Source organism: Ovis canadensis, chromosome 23 (assembly GCF_042477335.2).
Source record: "Ovis canadensis isolate MfBH-ARS-UI-01 breed Bighorn chromosome 23, ARS-UI_OviCan_v2, whole genome shotgun sequence".
Taxonomy (NCBI): domain Eukaryota; kingdom Metazoa; phylum Chordata; class Mammalia; order Artiodactyla; family Bovidae; genus Ovis; species Ovis canadensis.
In genome coordinates, this window is record NC_091267.1 from 43301332 (window position 1) to 43326127 (window position 24796).

The following is a 24796-nucleotide window of genomic DNA, read 5'->3' on the forward strand; positions in this document are numbered from 1 at the left end:
TCATACTTGCCCAGAAACAATCAATAGTTAAACATTTTAAGAAATTCAAAGAACTAAACAAAATTAATAGACTGGAGAGTTCAGAAACGTGCTGTGAACCGGTGTTTCAGAAATAATGCAGTTTGTAAAAATTAAACTAGTATAACCACAAAAATTTAAGAAGGTGCTATTTTCACTTAACTATGTAACTCTCATGTGGTATCATAACCATATAATCAGATACCATGAGACGATCATTGTATACTGATGCTTGGAATGCTTTTCAGGTGATTCTTTGATCCTTTATTAACCAACAATGGAAATTCACAAAATGCAAATTCCTTAGTCATTAAAATATTTTTTAGTAGCTTTGGGCAAAGATGTAGGAATGAAAGACAGTTCACAGTTCAAAATTTTGGATTTGTTGTAATAGATGAATAAAATAGATTCCAAAGCCTGGAAAATTCCACAATCATGGGAATGCCTAGAAGCACAGTAATCAGGCAAATTCCATCAGAACTGACCTGACCATGCAGTTTCCCCCAGGGGTTACAAAAAGCTGGAGAATTTACAAACAATAGAGTTATAATGGTATTCCTGCTTGACTCTCTTATTTTACAAATGAGAAGGCATAGGCCACGGAAATTGTATAACTTGAAGCAGCCAAGAAGTAGAGTCAGGGTCTCCTGAACCCATCTGGGATTTCTTCACCGCTCTGATGTAATAGATGGTTACAACTTCAAGAACTCTTAGAACATGAAATGACACCCATGGGACCAAACCCAAAATGACTAAATTACATTGGTTAATTCATTCAACAAGCCCTCATCAATTTCCAGTTAGATATAGCTCAGGGACACTACCTTGATTCCTTTAAAAGCCCAACTGCAGGAAAAGGTTCACTCTAGAGATGAATAAGGACTTCAGTGCAGGAGTTGAAGTTAATTGTTAATAAGAAACCAGCAGACAAACAAATTAATAACTAGTAACAACAACAACAAAAATCAGGCTGTGTTTAAAAGAAACCAGAATCAGGCAAACAACTCTGGCGATATATTTCTTCACCAAACGAAAGTTTACTACCAGCAGATGTGTTATTTCTCACCCACTTAAATGGACCTACTGAAAATGTAGGTTGATAACATTCTTCTTTGAAAACATAAGTATTCTGATATAGCATTGAGGTAGGTTTAGCTGCTGACTACTTTAAAAAAAAATTAGTTGGTCTTTGTTAATGCATGGAAACTATCTGAATGCAAAGTAAGCAAGGGTTATGTTAATTTTATTTGTCCTAGTTTGGTCAAATTGTTGTTAGCACAATATTTGGAACTAATTTTTAGATTTCAACAAAGTTTCCTTTAATGATAAGAAAAAAAAATCTGTTCTAACCTTGGTCTGCCAACTACAGCTTGCTAGATTTTGAAATGTGTGGCCTGAGACAATTACCGAGTCTTGGATACAGTAAAGGGCCACTTTGCTGCCTTCTTTTTTTTTTAAGAAGCCCTTGTCTTACACACACCTGCTACCCAACTCACCCACGGCTCATATATCCCTCCTAGACTTTACTGACCTATTATTTCATATATAGATAGAGATATAGGTAAGATGGGCTTCCAGGGTGGCTCAGAGGTAAAGAATCTGCTTGCAATGCAAGAGACACAGGAGTGGTAGTTCTCCAACCCTGGGTAGGAAAGATCCCCTGGAGGGCATGGCAACCCCCTCCAATTTCTTGCCTGGAGAATCCCATGGACAGAGGAGCCTGGCAGGCTATAGTCCACAGGATTGCAAAAAGTGGACACACTGAAGCAACTGAGCATGCAGGCACTCACAGGGATACATATAGATCCAGCTATAAAATAGCGATGGCACCCCACTCCAGTACTCTTGCCTGGAAAATCCCATGGGCGGAGGCGCCTGGTAGGCTGCAGTTCATGGGGTCGCTAAGAGTCGGACACGACTGAGCGACTTCACTTTCACTTTTCACTTTCATGCATTGGAGAAGGAAATGGCAACCCACTCCAGTGTTCTTGCCTGGAGAATCCCAGGGACGGGGGAGCCTAGTGGGCTGCCGTCTATGTGGTCGCACAGAGTCGGACACGACTGAAGTGACTTAGCAGCAGCAGCAAATATAAATAATAGACGGATGGATAGATAGCCAGATACGTGGGCTTTCCAGGTGGTTTAGCAGTAAAGAATCCCCTACCAATGCAGGAGACTTGGGTTAATTCCCTTTGTGGGGAAGATCCCCTGGCTGGAGGAGGAAACAGCAACCCACTCCAGTATTCTTGCCAGGAAAATTCGATGGACAGAGGAGCCTGCTGGGCTGCAGCCCATGGGGTCGCAAAGAGCTAGATAAGACTAAAGGACAGATAGGTAGATACAGATATACAAATGATAGGTGGATACACAGATGATGGATTGATCTGTCACGCAAAAGAAATTCTAAGACTTTGGACTCAACGCTTGCCATAAGCTACTAACCTATAGATTTGCTCTTCAGGTGTTTCTAGAATACTTGGGAAAGAACCTGAATCAGTGCAGAGGTGAAGAAGAGAAGGTGATTTAGGCAACAAACGCCAGAGACTATCACTCCCTGGACCAAAAGTGGGTGGCACCGGAGCCCTGCGGCTGGGAGAGAGGGCACGCGGCCAGCAGAGGTGAGGCCACAAAGTGAGCCGCAGGGAGAGCGACGAAGGCGGAGACTGGGAGGCCGGCGGGCTGGCAGGCCTGGGGGTTGAGGGGCTCTGGGTGCCCGGCGGACGCGGGGGGCGGGGCCGCGGGGCGGGGCCGCGGGGAGGGGCGGGGCGGGGCGGGGCGGGGCGGGGGAGGCCGGGAGCCCAGGCGGCGCCGCAGCCCCAGCCCGGCTGACTGACGCGCGCGAGCGGCGGGCTCCGCGCATCCCCGGCTCCCGCGCCGCGCTGCTGCCTACCCACCCGGCGGCTCCGCGGCGGGGCGGAGTCCGCGAGAGTTTGCCCCGGAGCTCGGGGAACTTTCCAGCCGAAGCTCCGCTTCCGCGAAAGCACTACCTGCCGGCGCCCTCCGCTGCCCGCGCCGCCTGCGAGGTACCTACGGGGGATCGGCGCGTCGAGGAGCGGGGGTCCGGGATTGGGGGGGCCGAGATTTCGGGGGCCGAGATTGCAAGGCGCGCTAGTTCCCTGCGGAGGAGAGAGGTCTGGGTGGGCGGGAAGTGCATCCTCCCCTTTCCAGGTGCTTCACCTCTGCGGGAGGCATCTTTTCTTTCTACCTCTAATCCCCCCCCTCCACTTCCCCCCCGTCCCATTTGAACCCATTCCCGCTCACTTTATTGACTGTGCTGAGGGGAGGTGGATCCGGGAGATGAAGGGGGTGCGAAGACTTGGGGAGGGCCGGAGGAGGAGGAAGGATGCCTGAAAACTTGGGAGCTACTTGTGCTGGATTCCTGGGCTCCGCGGGGCTCCCTGGGCTCCGCGGGGCTCCCTGCTACCTGGGGTTCGCGTGGAGCCCCCGCTCCGGGACGAGACTGGAAAGAAGACACCAGAAGGAGCGGTCTCCAGTGTCTGCTGCCGGTTTATCCGGTCCTCCGGCGTGTTTGGCACCAAGAAGAGCATCTCTGCTGGGGTGCCCCCTTTTTGCATCTGTCCCACACTCCGAGACCACGCAGAGACTCCTGCTGAGGCTGCGGGCCATGTGGGAGCCCAGATTCCATCGGGCCGAGCCGGGCCGAAGGGTTGGGGGCGCCCTGGGGAGGGGGCTCGAAGTGGGCTGGGGGGAGTAGGAACTGCGCGGGGGCTTTGTGGCCCCAGTTGTCACTTTCACACGGTCCCCCGCTCTCTTCTGCCCGGTCCCCACATCCTGCCCATCCGCGTGCCTCTGTTAGGAGGCTCGAGGTTGTCGTGTTTGATACCTGTCAGGAGTTATTTCCAACTAAGTTCACAGGAGCAATGCTGAAGCGGCCGCGGGTCTTCCTGCTCTTCCTGCAGGTCCACCCCCAACTCCCTCCCACTGGCAAACCGGTCCTGAACAGTTCCCAGGGTCTCCAAAGGGTTACGAAGGAAATCCTACAGAGCCTGCGCTGGTGTGACTTTCCCCCCATTCTGTTCTCACGACCAAATCCAAACACGGTGGGGTTTTCACAGGACTCTCCTTTAGCAGTTTTTCTAGTAATTAAGAGTATCATTTAGCAGTATTTATTTTTTAGTTTAACCTCAAACGTTGCGTTAATCCCTCTGTATACAGTTTTATCTGTGTTTGTCACAATTCCATTGAGTTTAAAGGACAGGATGTGGGCTTCTTTTAGGCTGATATATATGTATATATACACACACACACACACTAAAATACAGTGTGAGTTGATATTTATCTGTCTTCCTAGTTGGGTGGCCTGGCACCTGCAGGTTCCAGTACATAATTATAATACCGTATGCCTGGCTCCCAAATTGAGGATAAGGAGATTGCTACTGTTTTTCAGGGGCAAGGGTATCTTGGACTCTCAGATTTTATGATTGCTCAGAGGGTTTTTTTTTTTTTTAAGGGCTTCAAATCAGCGTGAATCAGATATACAGAACAAAATTACAATTCTATCCCACGCATCCAAAAAGAATATAATACATGGGCACTGGTAGTTGTCAACTGTTAAGGAAAAATTTAAGTCCTCTCATCACAAAGAAACATTTTGATCAAATATCTTGCGTAAGAAATAACATGCGTTGAATGACTTGAGAAAATGAGGAGGATTTTCCTCTGGCCTCATATAGGTTTTATCTCTTTTATTATAGTAACATCCTTCAGAAAATGAGCCTTGCAGAGAGTTGTTGGTATGTATTGACTAAAACACCATATTTTTTAATACAGAGGCTTGGTGACAGTCCAAAAACATAAATGTTTTAAATCATTACCAACCATCTGTTCTCTCCCACTCACTTAAAGCCCAATGGTTTATTTTCACAGGTATCAAAACATACATCCTCAGTTCATACATCTCCATGAATATCCCTAAAGCTACTATGGTTTCTGATCTTGACCCAAGTTCAGCAACTGTTGTGTTTGGCTGATTACCCTGTAAGCTCCTCTCATTTTATTTTCAATGAAAGAAGAAATCAAAAAAGTTGTAAAGCCTTTGGCCAAGGCTGGTGTATACTCCAGTGAAATCTCATTGCTCTTCCCCCACCCCCCACCTTTTTGTTACCAATGAGAGGCTGAGAATTAGTACAGCTGCAGACCTGTCCTGATGACATTCTTTCCCTTTCTTCCTGGTCACAAGGGTAGCATACGGGCTCTCAAGCAGTGCATGAAATAGCCCCATGACTCCTGAAAGTTAGTGTGATTTCCAGAAGGATATAACATCTTCCCAGGAAGAATTGTCAAAATGGGAGACTCACATAATATTCCAAACCCCAAATTAAGTAGACTTAAGATATACACATTATTCCTGCACAAATATTGGGTATGCATAATATAGAGTATTATTTTGGATATGAATAAAATATGTCTACATTGGTTTTCTTTAGATTTGTGTTAGGGGATCTGGATGAGTTTGTATATAATCAGCATATAGAGTCACACTCTTAGTTTTGTTCATGTCCTCATTAAAGTAAGATTTGAGGTTTTGAGTCCTTCTACCCTCAGTCCTGAAATGTTCTCCCATTGGGGGATGTTTACTTTAGCTGGAACCGCAATGTTAGGATATTTTTATTACTTAAAATCAAAGTTGCATAATAATAAAAATAGTGTTCCTTGCCTGTGTTCAAAACGTTGGGAATTTCTTTTTACTCAAATCTGGGTGTAATGTCCCGAAGCACTTTCATATTTTTAAGGAAAAAGATACTGGCAGTCTTGCTCATGTTTTGCAAATAATTGATGCCTACCTGGAAGAATATCAGAAACCAAAGGAGGGTGGGATTTCCGCGCTCTTACCTGCTACACTGCCCTATACTGCCCTAGCCTTGAAAGTACAAAACTCTTCTTACTTGCTCCCGGGATAGCCTTGAAAAGAATGAACCCAAACTATAGATAATTTGGAAAGTAAAGTTGCTTTTAAAAAATATGGTCTAATTTAGATCTTTGGAAAAACATAAGGCTGTGTTACATCTTATTTTTCTATATACTAAAAATGAATTATAGAGGGGGAACAGCTTAATCACGTATAGTAAGCACTCTGAATTATTCATGTTAATGAGAGGAATAGAGGCAAAGATAATCCAAAATCATCGTTATTTAAAAAGTCATTTGTATTTGTCTTTGGAATGTACTGTATGTTTGACTTAAAAAAGATATTCATTGTTACTGTGGGTAAGTTGCCTTTCTAATTACTTTGTTTGGTTTAGGTTAATTTTTAAATGAGCTTACATATCTCAAACACAAAAACTGATTTATGGGGTGGGGGGCACATGGGCCCAGAAACAAGCTGGATGACAGAAATATGCAAAGCTGGTATGAAAACTTTGCAGTAAATTGTATATCACTCTCAGACAGGTAACCAAGGCTTGATTCCATACCTACTTAATTAATTTGTGTTAAGGATTAGATATGTCCCTAGAAAAAGCCCTTCAATCAAAATTTGAGAAATTCATCCCCGCTTTGTATGTAACAGAGTGATTACTATGTTTTCAGAAGATAATAGGTGCTTCGGAAAACCAACTAGAAATATTTTAATTTTTTAAATCTCACCAAACTGAATTTTTTTAAGCCTGGAATTTTCCTAAAGCATGCACATGTGTATATGTTAAGGTAATACTCCAATGCCTTATTTTTATGCATATGTTTCAAAGGCAAAGATAGCAAGTTGTCATCAGAATAAGGAATTTGGTCCATTTGCTCTCTGCACCTACGCTCCAAATCAAAATTTTATCAAAAAGAAGCTCTCAAATATCTATTGTTATGGAGGACCTGGTTAGATAAAAGTAGTTGAAGTTCAGCAAGACCGCCAATTTAACAGATTTCTATTGTGTTTTTCAAAAGCTCCAGGGTAAAATTGGTTGTAGATGAAATAGTTACTTGGACAAGAAGTTGATTCACACCATAGCACTTGCTCTTAAACACCTCCTCTGTGGTCAGTGTTCAGTTGTGTATAGATTTTGTTGAATTGTTATCTCTGTGGACTATTACAATTTAAAAAAACCTCTATGGAGAAGGTTAAAGCTGCCAGAATATATGATTGGTTAGGCAGATAGATAAGATCGTTTTTATTTCAAGAATTCAAAGCAAGACATAAAACTGACTTTTACAACAGTAAGCAGGATGGAACTGAAAAAGTAGCTGTCCCCTTCAGATTGGTGATTCTGTTCTCCTAATAAATGTGCTGGCTCTATCAGGTGTCGGGGGGCTTCTTTTTTAAGAGGGCATTTTTGTTTTTCATAAGACATGACATTTTTTAGCAGACTTGACTGAGTACTTGAAAAAATACATTGTGGTTGGAAAGATAATTCACACCCACAAGATTTATTTTATATACATTTATTAAAGGAATCAGTTTCTTCTGAGCAGTGCCTAAGTCTTAGAATCAAAATTATGCATTTTGTGATAGAGCTAGAAAGGACCTTAAGAGCAATTTATTCCAGTGCCCTTATGTTACAGTTAAGGAGATGAGGGCCCGCAGTGATCCTGGTGAGCTGCTGAAGGTCACCCCGGTGGTTAATGGCATAGCAGATACTGGAAACTGTATCCTCATCCAACACCCTTGACTTAAGATTAGTAGCTGGATGGGGGAGTTAACTCTTTCTGGCCATCAGGGTGTCAGATGTACACGAGAGGAAGTGAAGTGGTACAGAGGGACATCCAGGAGGCTTGTAGGTTTTCTGTCTTCCATCATCCACTGTCGAGCAAACTGTAGTCCTCAACCCTCTCAGACTCTTGTCCTCTTCTTTAAAAACAAATATTGATTTATTTTTGGCTGTGCTGGGTCTTCGTTGCTTCACGGGCTTTTCTCTAGTTGCAGGAAGGGGAGGCAACTCTAGTTGTAGTGTGCAGGCTTTTCATTGCTGTGGCTACTCTTGTCATGGAGCGCGGGCTCTAGGGCGAGAGGGCTTCGGTAGTTGCAACTCGTGGGATCAGTCCTCATGGCTCCTGGGCTCTGAAGTACTGGCTTAGTAGTTATGGTGCACAGGCTTAGTTGCTCCAAGGCATGTGGGATCTTCCCAGACCAGGGATTGAACCTGTGTCTCCTGCATGGGCAGTTAGATTATTCAGTGAGCCACAAGGGAAGCCCTGTCTTCCTCTTATTAACAGATATTTTGGGTCTCCCCCTTGGTGTCTTGAAATGTAGTTCATCAATAATATGATCACTGACTATATTTGTCATGAAAAGGAGCAATAAAATAAAAATTTGTTGTACAATGTGCATTTCACTGTGCTAATCTTTAAGGGTGACCTCACTGGAACATAGTAAAGAGGTCTGAGGCTTGCTTGTATGTTTATATAATGCATACATTTGGGTTTAAGACAAATAAAAACATCAGAAGACCTTCCATACAGGGAGTACAGGAAAATGAAAGGAGAATGGACTGAAAGTAGCATTAGGATCATTATAAGCCAGACATTTGTGTATAATAACAGAGAGAAGAAAATGATGGTAATTGTTGTAGGAAAAATATGCCAAGTCAAGTTATAGACAGTCAGAATGGAGAAAACGTGGAAGTGTGATATTACACAAATCAAAGGCTAAATATTAATAATACTGTTCCACCAAAATCCCCACACTGCTTTATGTGGCATTTTCCCCTTGTTACTAATGTGAACTCTGTGTCAAGGGACTCTGCAGACTACCCACCATTTCATCAATAAAAGCAAATATGATATTTCCACAATGGAAATTATTGACAGTGCTGATGCTGCCCTTTTCAATTTATTTTCTGTTAATATTATAGTTCATTAATTCTAGATTTAGGAGAAAGATTATACAAAATGATTGAATTATTACTCACAGCAGCCTTGCTATAAACCACCAGGGTTTTGGTGGAAATTCCTTTAAAATGCTTAGTTATGATTATGTACCAGATTCTGCAAGTTGATATGCATTACAAATTTAGTTCAGGGGAACACTGCTTGTCACTAAGTCGTGTCCAACTCTTTGCAGCACCACAGACTGTAGCTTGTCAGGCTCCTCTGTCCATGAAATTTCCCAGGCAGGAATACTGGAAGGATTGCCATTTCCTTCTAAATGGGCTCTTCCTGCCCCAGGGATCGAACCCGGGTCTCCTGCTTGGCAGATGGCTTCTTTATCCCTGAGCCACCTGGGAAGCAACACTGCATGTTGTGCTTGGTTGCTCAGTCGTGTCCGGCCTTTTGTGACCCTGTGGACTGCAGCCCTCCAGGATCCTCTGTCCATGGGGATTCTCCAGGCAAGAATACTGGAGTGGGTTGCCATGCCCTCTTCCAGGGGATCTTCTCAACCCAGGGACCGAATCCAGGTCTCCTGCATTGCAGATGGATTTTTTTTACCATCTGAGTCACCAGGGAAGCCCAAGAAAACTGGCGTGGGTAGCCTATCCCTTCTCCACTGGAACTTCCTGACCCAGGAATTGAACCAGGGTTCCTGCAGTGCTGGTGGATTCTTTACCAGCTGGACTACCAGGGAAGCCTGTTGTTTGAGATATTTAGGGGAAATTCTTCATCAAAAAGTCCCTAAGAATGAATAGAACTCTCCTCCCTTAATGATGGGACAAACCTCAAATCCTTCCCAAAATATTCTCTAGGGGCAGTCTGGCCCTGATGAGAGTCACAGGGCTAGATAAACAAGATCGTCAGGTTTAAAAAAAAAAAAAATTACTCATTTGTTATTAAAATAGAGTTGATTTACAATGTTGTGTTAGTAATTCCTACAAGGGAAAAGAATCTGAAAAAGAGTAGATATAGATAAACAAGATTTATATGATGGCATGGGTTATTTTTCATACCCTCACCCAATCCTTACTTCTTTTAAGCGGGACCATCCCATTGTTCACTGGACTCTGCCTTCAGTGAACCAGGATTACAAATTTCACTGCCCATCAAATTCAAGTTCATGTTCGGATCGTTTTCTCTCTCTCACCTTTATAAAGTGTGTATGCTAGTTGCTCCATCATGTCCAACTCTTTGCGACCCCATGGACTATAGCTGACCAGGCTCCTCTGTCCATGGGATACTGGAGTGGGTGGCCATTCCCTTCTCCAAGAGATCTTCACAACATTAGAGGCTGATTCTTTACCATCTGAGCCACCAGGGAAACCCCCACCCAGATTTACTACTTCTTTAGTTCTCTTAGGAATCTGTCTTTCATTGGTGATTGTGAATGTTGACAAATAAGCAAGCTGGATAATATTTTACTTCTCCCATGCCTTAACCTTCTGTAAAGGCATATCTCCAGAAAGCATTGAAGGCTTTTGTATAGAGAGACAATATATACATGCACACATACGTGTGTATATGCATGTATATGTATAGATGTACATGTTATATATATCTATGTACATGTATACATACAAAATTTCAGGCACTGAAAAATAGGAAGAGGAGGCATTGTTTGATGTTATATTTTTAATGCCCTTGAAACATGCTTATGCAAGCAAAGAACTGCACTGGTCCAATATTGGAAGTTGCATCATAAAACATAGTGCTGTAAAGTATGTCCATAGCAGAGGCCAAAATTTGTTACAAATGCAAATAAGCTGTTGTATTAGAATTTTCTGGTACTACTTTGAATAAGTATGTCCTGTGCTGGCATATGAGAGTTGGAGGTGGGGTTCATATGTACTGAGTGCTCGGTCATATCTGACTCTTTGTGACCCCGTGGATTGTAACCGACCAGGCTCCCCAGTGCATGGGATTTTCCAGGGGAGCTTCCCAACCCAGGGTTCGAACCCATGTCTCCTGCATTGGCAAGTGGATTCTTTGCCCCTGAACTAGAGAGGAAGAGGTATAGACAATTCTGTTGTCTGTCTTAGGTGTATTTTGTCTATGTGCTGTTGCCACACTGAAAACACACTGACATCTCTTCTTGTGTGATATATAATGTTGCAGAGAGACTAGAGACTTTTGAAGATTGCCCACATACACAACTTATGAGAGAGTATGGGATCCCAGAAGCAAGGAGGAAATTGAGAGTGGAACTCAAATTTTCTTACTTCTTCTGGTTTGTTTACTAGACTATAATGTAAGACCTGCTCTTGGGAACTGAGTTATTCGAAAATGTCATTTCAGTGTTAGCTACTGCAAGCCTCTTGAATTTGCCAAATTGTAAGGAAGATTTTTTTTTCTTAAATTCCATGGTGAGTTCCTCTATGATGTCTTTTGTAACATTGTATATCTTACGCTTTTTACTTAATCTTTTTAAAGAAAGAAAGTTTTTAATGTAAGTTCTTTAACAGGTAAGACTGAAATCACAAATGTGTATGTGTGTGTGTGTGAATAACCAGTTGCTTTGACACAATCACAAGATTCTTTACATAGAAGGGCATGTTTTATCCAATCAAGAGTGGCAGCTTTTGCTACAAAAGGGATGAGGGAATTGTACAAAACACACTTTGACCTATGATTATTTTGCTGTATAGTGTTCATTCTTACTGGAAGCTTCTTGGTCAATTGAATAGTTCAACATTCAAACCCAGACTGACCTCTAACTCATTTTGATCCACTTTAGTTACAATTTCTAATAAGAATCTACTGGCGCAGTGGGATTTGAGGGAAGATGAAATTGAGGGGGTTGGACTGTGGCAGTGATAAGGAAGATAGGGAGCTTCTTTCAGTTCAGCAGCACAAAGATCTTTATAGACAGCACAGTTTTATTGGGATATCTGCCTGTTCTTGGTGTGCTTTTTACTCTTGCACAGAACGGAGGCAAAGATTGTGAAAGTAAAGCCCTTCCTCCTCTTTGTACCTGTAATAGCGCCACGCAAGAGAAAACCTTCTTTGTCAGAATAAACAGAACACATTCCAATCATAGCGTCTCCCTTTACCTTAGGACCTCAATACTCCCTTAAACTGAAATCTAAAACACTAAAGAATCTAGTTATTAAAAGAAACACACCCAGTGTAGTCATGTAGTAAAAGAAAATTTCAGGATACACATGAAAACGGGAAAGACAACTTTGCCGATTCAAATGAAGAACCTTACACTTACTACTGCATTAGTCTCAGGAGTTCAAACCTCACTTAGCTTGTCTTTTTTGTAACCAATGGGATTAAAGCTGTGACTCAAAGTTATAGGTTACTCTAAGCAGATACAAAGAGTTAGATAAAATGATGACATTGATCACATACTTAGACGAGCGATTTCAAAATTAAAATGTGAGCACAAATTTTTAAAAATATATCTCTAAATAAGTTTTATTTTTCCACAGCACCCTTGGAGAGTAGATTAGTATAAGGGTAGTTTTCTCTCTCTCCCCCAGGCCCCAAATCAGTTTTCTCAATGCAGGAGTAACTGTGATGTTCTTCATTTGAATCAGCAAAGTTGTCTTTCCCATTTTCACGTGTATCCTGAACATTTCTTTTACTACATGACTACACTAACTGGGTGTATTTCTTTTAATAACTAGATTCTTTAGTGTTTTAGATTTCAAATATGTTTAGATGTTAGTGACATTATTGGACTAAAAGCAGTAACTACCAATGTTATTCTAGTGTTAAATATTAGAAGTATTCTACCTTCTAATATTTCTATTTTACTTTCAATTAGGAATTTTTACCATCAGAGAATGAGATTCTGTTACTGTGATGGGCTTGGCATTCAGTTGAATACACTGTTATGGTCTTGTTATTTGTGGTTGGAGCCCAAGTTATACAGATTATTAAATATTTTAAATATTAATCCTGCACTTACATTATCACTTTTGTGACTTCGGTATAGCTAGCTAGCTTTCACTCGCTAAATGTATATATGTATATTTCTATATGTGTGTATATATATGTGCATATATGTATGTATATATATATATATATATATATATATATATCACTTGCTAAAAAGTCTAGCAAATCATATTTCCAGATTTTGCAGATCAGGAAATTATGACAGCATTTAGAATAGAAACAGATTTACAAATGACTGAACTCTAGAGTAGCAGAGGTTGTTCATCTAGTGCCTTAGAACTTTGATTCAGCTTTAGTTTTCCCAACATGTAAATATCACATGCTGTCCAATAAGATTCCTTGAAATTACTGGCATATATCTTATTCAGAGCACTCTACAAAACCTGATTATGGCTCTGAATGTCTCTCTAAATTCTACACTTATAGATCCAGCTCTGTACTTTGTATTTCTTCCTGTCCATCTCAAACATCAAATGAAACATGTCAGAATCAACCTTGTGGTCTCTGCCCATCTCACCTCAACCTCCAGGATTCCCCATCTCCCAGTCTGGATTTTATCTTTGACGTTCCTTTTCCATCCACTCCACATCAAAGCTCTCACCCAGTCATTGATTGTTCCCTTCAAAGGATGTTGCATACCTTCCTCGGTTCCTCATCCAAGTCTCAGCTTTCCCCATCCATTGCGTGGAGAGCTACAGGGCTTTTATAACTGGTCCCCTGGCATCCATATTGCTCCCCCTCCAGATCCATCCTCCAGTAACATGAGAGGAGATTTTCAAGATGCAAATATGATAACTGTCACTCCTTCAGCCACACGTGCCACCTAAATGGATTGCCATTGCTTTAAGATAAAGCCCAAAATTGTGCTTCTCCAGTTTCATGTCAGGATCGCCACTCCTTCCTTCCACTTCAGCTGCTTGTCTTTCTGCCACTTGCTCTGAGTCTCTCTGCTCTCTCCCATTCTCACATCTATAAACCCAGGTACCCAAACATTGCCTAGTTCACTCTTGGTTGACTCAGATATCAGCCCAAATGGCACTTCCTCAGGTGATCCTTGTTAAGGTCCTAAACTGAGCCAAATCCCCTCATAATATACACAGATGTAGATTTGTTTTTGTATTTGTTTGCATACATGTATCCCTATTAATATATCCATATAGATTCTTTTTTATTTTTTTAACCTGAGAAGGCAATGGCAGCCCACTCCAGTACTCTCGCTTAGAGAATCCCATGGATGGAGGGGCCTGGTAGACTACAGTCCCTGGGGTTGTGGAGAGTCGGACACGACTGAGCAACTTCATTATAGATCCATTTTTATATATCCATATATATAAGTATGGATTTATTTATCTATATATACTTACAAATATATATTTATAAATATGGATATATATTTATGTATACAGGTGGCTCAGTTGTAAAGAATCCACCTGCCAATGAAGGAGATGTGGATTTGGTCCCTGGGTTGAGACGATCCCCTGGAGAAGGAAATGGCAACCCACTCCATATTCTTGCCTGGAAAATTCCAGAAACAGAGGAGCCTGGATGGCTACCATCCATGGAGTCACAAAGAGTTGGATCCAACTGAGCAACTGAGTTCACATGCACGTCCCTCATCTCAGCTAGTTGCAAATTCACATTTATTTGTGAAACTGTTTAATTCATCCCTAAGGGAGGGACCTGTCTAGTTATCTGGGTCCTTATATTCCTGGAAAATACAACAGTGCTCACTCAGAGGAAGTACAATAAGTCTTTGTTGAGTAAATGTTAGCTGGGCATCCTGTCTTTAACCCCCGTGTGCACGCGCATGCATACACATATACTACACTCAAGCACACACTTCACACCCACCCGCACATTCTAAGATGAATACATAAATGAATAATTTGAAGGCTACAAGGCCCGATATTTTACTTGCTTTGTGACCTCTTCAAATATCACACTCTTCTTCAGTTTCTCTTTCCTCTCAGCAATTCATTCAGAGGTAACTTCATTAGTGCTATGTTTGCTTATAAAATGAGGTGGGGCTATTGAAATTTTTTTTAAAAAAAAAAAAGGCCAGGCATTTCTTTACATTATTTCCCTTGATAAATTCAGGAATTGTAAAAGGCTTTAATATATGGGGGATTTATGCTGTGCTGTTTGTGCATATTTTGGCATTAGTCAGTGATCCAAGATCGTACCACATTGGAGAAAAGAAAAAGAAAATCCTCTGGAGTTTTCCTATCTATATGATTTCCATGTGGAAATAAACAAAATGAAGGAGAACAAAGATTAAAATAATGAATAGATGAATTTGAAAGAGCAACATAAAAATCTATGTTGTAAAAGTCTGAATTTTTATGAATTGCACAGAAGCTTCGAACTGTGGCAAAACTAGTTAAGGAAGACACCTATCATGCTGCCTGGCACCTACTGTGTTCTGGGTACTCTTCTAATTCTTTGTGCCTCAATTCAAATCACTGCATTAAAATTGAATTAGTCTTATTTTCATGTAAAGCCTTCTTGATTGAACTACTTTAGAGGAGTATCTGTTAAGCCTGGGATATTTTGTCCCCTCAAAACAAGGAATTGCTCAAAAGCAGGTAGACACACATAAGGACATAAGAGCAAGGTTTTAGGGGTCCCCACTGGCCCAACTTGTGTATCATTTGAAGATAAAAAGTATTAATGTATGTTATGGATTAGAGCACATTGAGTAAGAATCCATGAGCCCGTAGTGTGTGCAGATTCAATAATTAGAAGGAAAAGCTGTTTTATTGAAGAGTATAAGCAAATGATTACAATAAAGGCTAGAACTATAAAGTCACTTTCTGCAACAACTGTTACAAGAATAAGCAAAGGATAATCCACCCTGGGTAAATGGTTGATGGGGACAGGATCACACTAACTCTACATGTCAGCCCTCAGATTGCTTATTAAATATAAGGAGGGAAAAGTCCTTTTAGAGGATAACAAGCAGACACCTGCTTATCCAAGGGACCACACTTGATGTCACCAAGAGTGGACAAATGGATGTCATTTGTCTCTTGATATAGTATATACATAAAACACGACAGTCCCCTCCGAATTTATTTTGCCAGAAGTGATTCTCCTGAATCTAACCTTATGGAAACAATCAGACAAATCCAAATTGGTAGATATTCTTCAATACAGCTGACCTGGACACTTCAAAAAGGTCAGCGTCACTAAAGAGACTAGAAGAAAGGGCAGGCTTCCCAGGTGCCTCACTGGTAAAGAACCTGTCTGCCAATGCAGGAGATGCAAGAGACATGGGTTCAATCACTAGGTCAGGAAGAACCCCTGGAGGAGGGAATGGTAACCCATTCCAGTATTGCCTAGGAAATCTCACAAACAGAGGAGCCAGGCAGCTACAGTCCATGGTGTTGCAAAGAGCTGGACAAGCCTGAGCATGCACACACGAAATGGCAACTAATTGCAAGATATCCTTCATGATTAGATTATGAATGAGAATAAAATAACTGTAGAGGGATCCTATTGGGATCATGTAGGAGAATGTGTTTTTGGAGAGAAGATATACTTTAAAATACTCAGCGATGAAATTTCATGGTCTCTGCCATTTTCTTTCATGTGATTTGGTAACAACTTTTTTTAATCCTATTGGGATCATGTAGGAGAATGTGTTTTGGGAGAGAAGATATACTTTAAAATACTCAGCGATGAAATTTCATGGTCTCTGCCATTTTCTTTCATGTGATTTGGTAAAAACTTTTTTTAAAATATGGGAAAGAGAAAAAAAGAAGATGTGGCAAAATATTAAAGATTATTTAATCAAATTAAAGACTGTGTGATATTACTGCTAATTTTCCATAGGTGGTTTTCAAAATAAAAATTGGGTAAACTATTCTGATTTTAAACCAACTACCCAACAGATGCAATTGTTGTCACATTGTATTGAAGTGAGTTAGCACAGGTGAAAGCAGTTTCATTGATCAGTTAGTCAAGTGTCCTCTTCAAAGTACCTAAATATCTTCATTCAGCATTCCATAATTATCCATAATTTATATTTACACACTTAAGAAAAAGCTATCCTTAAAAACTATGTAGTGGGAATATAGGAGATAATACAGACTAGGATATGATCAGTAACTATTAGATAAAGTAGTATTTTTCCCATTTTTCTGTTAGATATAAGAAGTTTTCAACAAGTGAAATTTTAAGGAGTAATTGGGCAACTTGGCAATATGTTTTTCCTTCTTCCATGTTTTTGCTTAACATTTCATGCTTGCCTGTAAAACAGAGTGTAAGATTACTGGTGACTTTTACTGCAAGATCCACAACATAGCAGAATGCAGTGTGCAGTGTAGAATAGATCTGGCCAAGCCCCCGTTAGGATTTAGGATCCAATATGATTCTCAACTGTACATCATCTAGAAGGCAGACTAGCACTATTAGTGTTTGTGTATTATAAACAGGTACTTAAAGCCCAATTTTTTGCATGCATGCCCAGTCGTGTCTGACTCTTTGCGACCCCATGGGCTGTACCCAGCCAGGCGCCTTTGTCCATGAGATTTTCCCAGCAGGAATACTGGAGTGGATTACCATTTTCTCCTCCAGGAGATCTTCCCATCCAGGGATAGAACCCGTGTCTTCTGCATCTCCTGCACTGGCAGGCAAATTATTTACCACGGAGTCACCTGGGAATATCAGAGCCCAATATCATAGGTTTACAAATATCAGAAAACAAAGCTCTCTGTTTAGTCAAAACTGAGAGTCAGTTCTGTATGAAGCACAAAGAGGTTAAATTATTTAAAAGTTAGATGTCCATCAGCAGATGATAAGGAAGCTGTGGTACATATACACAATGGAGTATTACTCAGCCATTAAAAAGACTACATTTGAATCAGTTCTAATGAGGTGGATGAAACTGGAGCCTATTATACAGAGTGAAGTAAGCCAGAAAGAAAAACACCAATATAGTATACTAACGCATATATATGGAATTTAGAAAGATAGTAACAATAACCCTGTATGTGAGACAGCAAAAGAGACACAGATGTATAGAACACTCTTGTGGACTCTGTGGGAGAGGGCAAGGGTGGGAGGATTTGGGAGAATGGCATTGAAAGATGTATAATATCATACATGAAACGAATCGCCAGTCCAGGTTCGATCTATGATACTGGATGCTTGGGGCTGGTGCACTGGGATGACCCAGAGGGATGGTACGGGGAGGGAGGTGGGAGGGGGTTCAGGATGGGGAACACGTGTACACCCATGGCAGATTCAGGTTGATGTATGGCAAAACCAATACAATATTGTAAAGTAATTAGCCTCCAATTAAAATACATAAATTTATATTTAAAAAGTAATAGAATTTGTAATAATATCTTTTCAGAAAAGTTTCAACTTGAAGGTAAATATTCAAGATATTCCTCCTATCATTTAAGTATATGATGTAGTATTTCAAGTTAGCTTCCTGTAAGAATTCTTTTCTGATAACATTTAGGTCTGCTTTGATATGTACCTTGCACTTATTCAGAATAGGTGAAGTAGTGCGTCTTGATATATGATGGAAAAAGAACTTCTAGATCTTCTTGTATCTTAAGATGAACCAAAGCTAAAACTATAATATAGAGCTCTTTCCCCTTATATTTCATCTGTGTCTGTGTGATCTCAGTTTTCAGTTGTGTCCAACTCTTTGCGACCCCAGGGACTGTAGCCTGCCAGGCTCCTCTGTCCATGGAATTTCCCAGGCAAGAATGTTGGAGTGGGTTGCCATTCCCTTCTCCAGGGGGTGGACCCAGGGATTGAACCTGCACTGGCAGGTGAATTCTTCACCACTCAGCCACCGAAGTACCTTTTGATATGCTAGTCATAAATTATTATAAATTCTAACAAGCAGAAGAGATTTGAGTTTTTGAAAAACCTTAAAGAATCAGTTTCTTGATACTTCCAGTTTATACTGGCTAGAGGCTAAATTTCACTATGATATGAAATTAAACTTCAGCTTCTATTAAGACAGAATTAGGTAAAACTTAGAATTGTTTTTAATAAGGGGAAAATAGTAAATTATTGGGGGGAGAGAGTTGATTCTTAAGAGTCTGGACTATGTTCAAATAAAGGTAATAATAGCTTTAGTTATTATACCATTGACCTCCCCACTCACTCCCCCCCCACTGCCCCCCACCCCCCACTCCAAGCTACTCATATACATTTTAGTAGTAAGACAGTGAATATACATGCTGCCGTAAGAGGGACACATTTTTAAGACTTGAGGGCTGAGTGTAACTGAATTTTATGATCTCATTAAACTATTAATATATGTTATTTCATATTTTTTTAAAAGTTCTAAAACCATGAACAGTGTAAGTTAAAAGTTGTTTGAATTCACAGCAATAGGAGAAGCAAACTTCGATAAGAATTTGGCTTTAAAAGCAAACAGCTATGTGAACAATTTGTTAGGTAATTATTAGCTGGAAGCTATTTGTACTCTGAGTTTATTGAATATACACATATGATGATAAGAATTTGCACAAATAGAACCTTTTGATAATAAATCCACGTGAGAGATCGTGCCTTAGGGGAGTAATTCTAGATATTATAAGTATATTGAATTCCCTGCACATGGAACGCAGAAGTCTTGCCCAAGTATGTAACTATTTTTCATTCATGATGCTTAATAGGTCATTTTACCTAAAGTCTCAGAAAGGATCAGTGTTACAAACAATGGAAAATGGTGTTGTTCTGTTTGTATATATTCCAAACATTGCAATTACAGAGGAAATAGCAAAATAGAGCTCTACAACCTGTCACCAGTGGTGTGCTAAACTACACTCAAAATCACAGTTATCAGAAATAAATAAATACCTAATCATTACCTGAGAAGTCTTCTTGGCGTTTTGTATTGGAATCCCTGATTGTTTGCTTTGTGGTATCTACTAGCTGCTTAGAAAAAGTACTTTAGCAGTAAAATAAAATATAGAAGAGATGCATTCTTTTTATGAACCTTGTACATGTATAACACTTCATGGAACTGTATACCCCTCCATCAGTTTTACTGTATGTTCACAAAATAAAAATACAATGAAGGATCCTTCCAGTTCCCGTCCCTCATTTAAGACTTTTTGTTACATTTTTATTCTTAGGCAATTATTTCATATTTTCATATTTAAATTGAATGAATCAGTGTTCAGAATCAGTCCTTTCATGGCTGTTTCCTTTTCTGAGTTATTTTCATTTATCTTGTGGATTGCTAGATTTCATTATCAAGGAGTTTATTCTAGGGGACTCATGTATACTATACTTCCTGAATTTTTTTAATTAATTAATTTATTTATTTAATTTTAAATTTTAAAATCTTTAATTCTTACATGCGTTCCCAAACATGAACCCCCCTCCCACCTCCCTCCCCATAACATCTCTCTGGGTCATCCCCATGCACCAGCCCCAAGCATGCTGTATCCTGCATCAGACATAGACTGGCGATTTGATTCTTACATGATAGTATACATGTTAGAATGCCATTCTCCCAAATCATCCCACCCTCTCCCTCTCCCTCTGAGTCCAAAAGTCCGTTATACACATCTGTGTCTTTTTTGCTGTCTTGCATACAGGGTCGTCATTGCCATCTTTCTAAATTCCATATATATGTGTTAGTATACTGTATTGGTGTTTTTCTTTCTGGCTTACTTCACTCTGTATAATCGGCTCCAGTTTCATCCATCTCATCAGAACTGATTCAAATGAATTCTTTTTAACGGCTGAGTAATACTCCATTGTGTATATGTACCACAGCTTTCTTATCCATTCATCTGCTGATGGACATCTAGGTTGTTTCCATGTCCTGGCTATTATAAACAGTGCTGCGATGAACATTGGGGTACATGTGTCTCTTTCAATTCTGGTTTCCTTGGTGTATATGCCCAGCAGTGGGATTGCTGGGTCATAAGGTAGTTCTATTTGCAATTTTTAAGGAATCTCCACACTGTTCTCCATAGTGGCTGTACTGGTTTGCATTCCCACCAACAGTGTAAGAGGGTTCCCTTTTCTCCACACCCTCTCCAGCATTTATTGCTTGCAGATTTTTGGATTGCAGCCATTCTGACTGGTGTGAAGTGGTACCTCATTGTGGTTTTGATTTGCATTTCTCTAATAATGAGTGATGTTGAGCATCTTTTCACGTGTTTGTTAGCCATCCGTATGTCTTCTTTGGAGAAATGTCTAATGTATACTATACTTCCTGAATTTTTGTTTACCTGATTCTCATTCCTCACCCTCTTTGCCCTTGCCCGCTTCGGATGTCTGTAGTCCGCAAGTCATTTTCTGGTTTGCTTTTCATGTTTCAAGAGGGCCAGCGATGTGGAATGGCAAGAGCTGGTGGAGTGGGCAGACTGCAGTTCCATTGTGTGTCTTGTCTAAAATACCCTCTCACACCATACTTGCTCCAGTTGACTATATTTCTGGGAATCTGTTTCTTGGAGTCCAGAAATAGATATCTGGAAACATTATTCCAGATAATAAAATATATTTCTATTTTATTCTTTTGACCATTTTTTCTATTATTTCACCAATACCACATTGTCTCGATTACTGTTTCTTTATATTAAGTCTTGAAGTTGGGTAATGTCACAGTTGTCCAGCTTTCTTTTTCTCCTTCAGTATTATGTTTATTATTCTGGATCTTTTGCCTCTTCATATAAACTTTAGAATCAGTTTGTTGATAGCCACAATAAAATAACTTCCTGGGATTTTCATTGGGATTGCATTAATCTATAGACAAGTTGGGAAGAACTGACATCTTAGGAATGTTGAGTCATCCTATCTTTGAACATGGAATATCTCTCCATATATTTAGTTCTTTGTTTTCTTTCATCAGAATTTTGCAGTTTTCCTTATATATATATCTTGGATATCTTTTCTTAAGTTTGTATCTAAGCGTGTAATTCAGGAGTGCTCACTAACTCAATGGAAATGAATTTGAGCAAATTCCAGGAGATAGTGAAGGACAGGGAAACCTAGCATGCTACAGTCCATGGGGCCGCAAAGAGTCAGACAAGACTTAGCAACTGAACAGCAACAATAGAAAATATAAATTGGGGGCTTCCCAGGTGGTGCTAGTGGTAAAGAATCCATCTGCCAATGCAGAAGACGTAAGAGATGCGAGTTTTATCCCTAGATCAAGAAGATCCCCTGGAGGAGGAAACAGCACCCCACTCCAGATTCTTGCCAGGACAATCCCATGGACAGAGGAGCCTGGCAGGCTACAGTCCATGGGATCACAAGGAATCAGACACGATTCAGTGAGTGAATATAAATTGTATTCTGGTTTTTAATTTCAAATTCTGTTTTTTCATTGCTGATATATAGTCAAGCAGTTGACTTTTACAAATAATCTTGTATCCAGTGACCTTGCTATAGTCACTTATTAGTTCCACGAGTTTTTGGGAGTTCATTCAGATTTTCTACATACACAGTCATGTCATCTGTAAGCAATCCTTCCCAATTTGTATACCATTTATGTCCTGTCCTTATTTTTCTGCATTAATCAGAACTTTCAGTATGATGTTGAAATGCAGGGGTGAGAGGAGACATCCTTGCCTTGTTTCTGATCTTACTGAGGAAGCTTATAGGTTTCTCGCTCGTGTTAGCCATAGGTCTTTTGTATCTTTCTTTATCAAGTTGAGGAAGTTCTTTATTCCTGGTTTACTGATAGTTTTTATCATGAAAGAGTGTTGGAGCTTGTCAGATGCTTTTTCTGCTTCTGTAGATATGCTCGTGTAATATTTCTTTTTTCATCTGTTTCTGTGATGGGTTACATTAATTGAGTTTTGAATGTTAAATCAGCCTTGCATGCATGGAATAAATACACTTGTCATGAAATATATTGATAATTCTTTTTATACATTGTTGGATTTGATTTGCTAATATTTTATTGAATATTTTTACATCTACATTCATGAGAGATATTGGTCTGTAATTTTTTTTTATGCTTTGTTTGGTATTAGTGTAGTACTCAGAGGAGGCGATGGCACCCCACTCCAGTACTGTTGCCTAGAAAATCCCATGGACGGAGAGCCTGATAGGCTGCAGTCCATGGGGTCGCTAGGAGTCAGACACGACTGAGCGACTTCACTTTCACTTTTCACTTTGATGCATTGGAGAAGGAAATGGCAACCCACTCCAGTGTTCTTGCCTGGAGAATCCCAGGGACGGGGGAGCCTAGTGGGTTGCCGTCTATGGGGTCGCACAGAATCGGACACAACTGAAGCGACTTAGCAGCAGCAGTGTAGTACTAGCCTCAATGGCTGAGTTAGAGATTGTTCCCGCTGCCTCTATCTTTTGAAATAAAATGTGGAGAATTGGTATAATTTCTTCCTTTAATGTTTGGTAGAATTCACCAGTGAACCCATCTGAACCTGATAGTTTCTGTTTGGTAAGGTTACTAATTATTGATGCAGTTTCTTTGGTGGATGTATACCTAACCTATTCACGTTGTCATGTGTTGTGTGAATGTTGGCAGATTATATTTTTTCAAAGAATTGGACCATTTCATCTAAATTATCAAATTTGTAGACATATAGTTGTTCCTAACATTCCTTTATTATCCTTGGAATTTCCATGGGATAGGTACTGATGTCCTCTCTTTCATTCTAATAATAACAATATGTATCATCTTCCCTTTTGTCTTAATTAGTCTGGCTAGAGATTACTGATTTTATTGGTCTTTTCAAAGACACAGCTGTGGTTTTGCTGATACTCTGCTGATTTCTTGTTTTCAATTTCAGTGATTTCCATTCTTAGTTTTTATTATTTCTATTCTTCTGCTTACTTTGGAAATTATTTGTTATTTTTCTAGTTCCTAAGGCAGGAGTTTAAACAATTGATTTTAGATAAAATATGCATTAAATGCTATAAATTCCCCTCGTCTTATAAATTTTGGTGTTATGTTTTCACTTTTAATTCAAAATGTTTTTAAATTACTCTTGAGATTTTTTGATCAATGCGTATTTTATTTAGAGGTGTGATATTTAATCTCTAAGTATTTCAGGATTTTTCCATGTATCTTTCTGTCTTTGATTTCTGATTTAATTCTATTCTGATCTGAGAGCAGATATTTTATTTTATGATTTCTAGTCTTTTAAAATTTTTAATGCCTGTTTTATGGCCTGGAATGTGGTCTATCTTGGTGAATGTTCTGTGTGAGTTTGAGAAGACTGTATTTTTGTCACTGTTAGATAAAATAGTGTAGAAGTCCATTATATCCAGTTGACTGATGGTATTATAGAGTTCAACTGAATGAGTGAGTGAGGGAAAGTTGCTCAGTTGTGTCCGACTCTGCGAACCCATGGACTATACGGTCCATGGAATTCTCCCAGCCAGAATACTGGAGTGGGTAGCTTTTCCCTTCTCCAGGGGATCTTCCCAACCCAGGCATTGAACACAGGTCTCTGGCATTGTAGGCAGATTCTTTACCAGCTGAGACACAAGGGAAGCCTAGAGTTCAACTGTGTCTTTACTAATTTCCTGCCTGCTGGATCTGTCCATTTCTAATAGAGGAGTATTAAGATCTCCAACTATAAAATGGATTCATCTGTTTTTCCTTGTAATTCCATCAGACATATGCATTAAGAATTAAGTCTTCTTAGATAACTGACCCCTTTATTATTATGTAAGATTCCTGTCTATCTCTGATAACTTTCTTTGTTGTGAAGTTAGGAACAACCTAACTGAATCCTGAGCTTAAGATTCCACAAGGCTGCAGTCAAGCAGTTGGCTCTGCCGTGTTTTTCATCTGAAGCCTAAGGTTTTCTTTCAGGCCCATTGAGTTTATGGACAGAATTCTGTTCATTACAGCAATTGGTCTGAGAGCCTCAGCTCCTAGAGACCAACCCTCTCCATAGAAAATTCACAGCTAGCTTTTTGCTTCTTCAGGGTGAGTAGGGGAGTATCTATCTCTAACTTTACAGAAGTTCTGAATCCTCTTTTAAGGAGGTCACCTGATCAAGTCAGGCCCACCTAGGATTTTATTTTTGTTATCTTTTTCTTTGTGTACAACAGATGATTTGATATACCTGTTGTGAGATGGGAATCA

General features: G+C 40.0%; 1 protein-coding gene across 3 annotated transcripts in view; it reads left to right on the forward strand.

The window, feature by feature from the left end:
- Positions 1-2780: 2780 nt before the first annotated feature.
- CHST9 (carbohydrate sulfotransferase 9) overlaps positions 2781-24796 on the forward strand; it is a 284501-nt gene continuing 262485 nt past the window's right edge. For 2 of the 3 annotated variants that reach the window (XM_069569317.1, XM_069569318.1), the window contains exon 1: positions 2781-3041. The gene's annotated coding sequence lies outside the window, so the exon portion shown is untranslated. Of the gene's footprint in view, positions 3042-4733; positions 4773-24796 lie in introns of those variants that run through there. The other variant, XM_069569319.1, reaches the window with a different exon arrangement.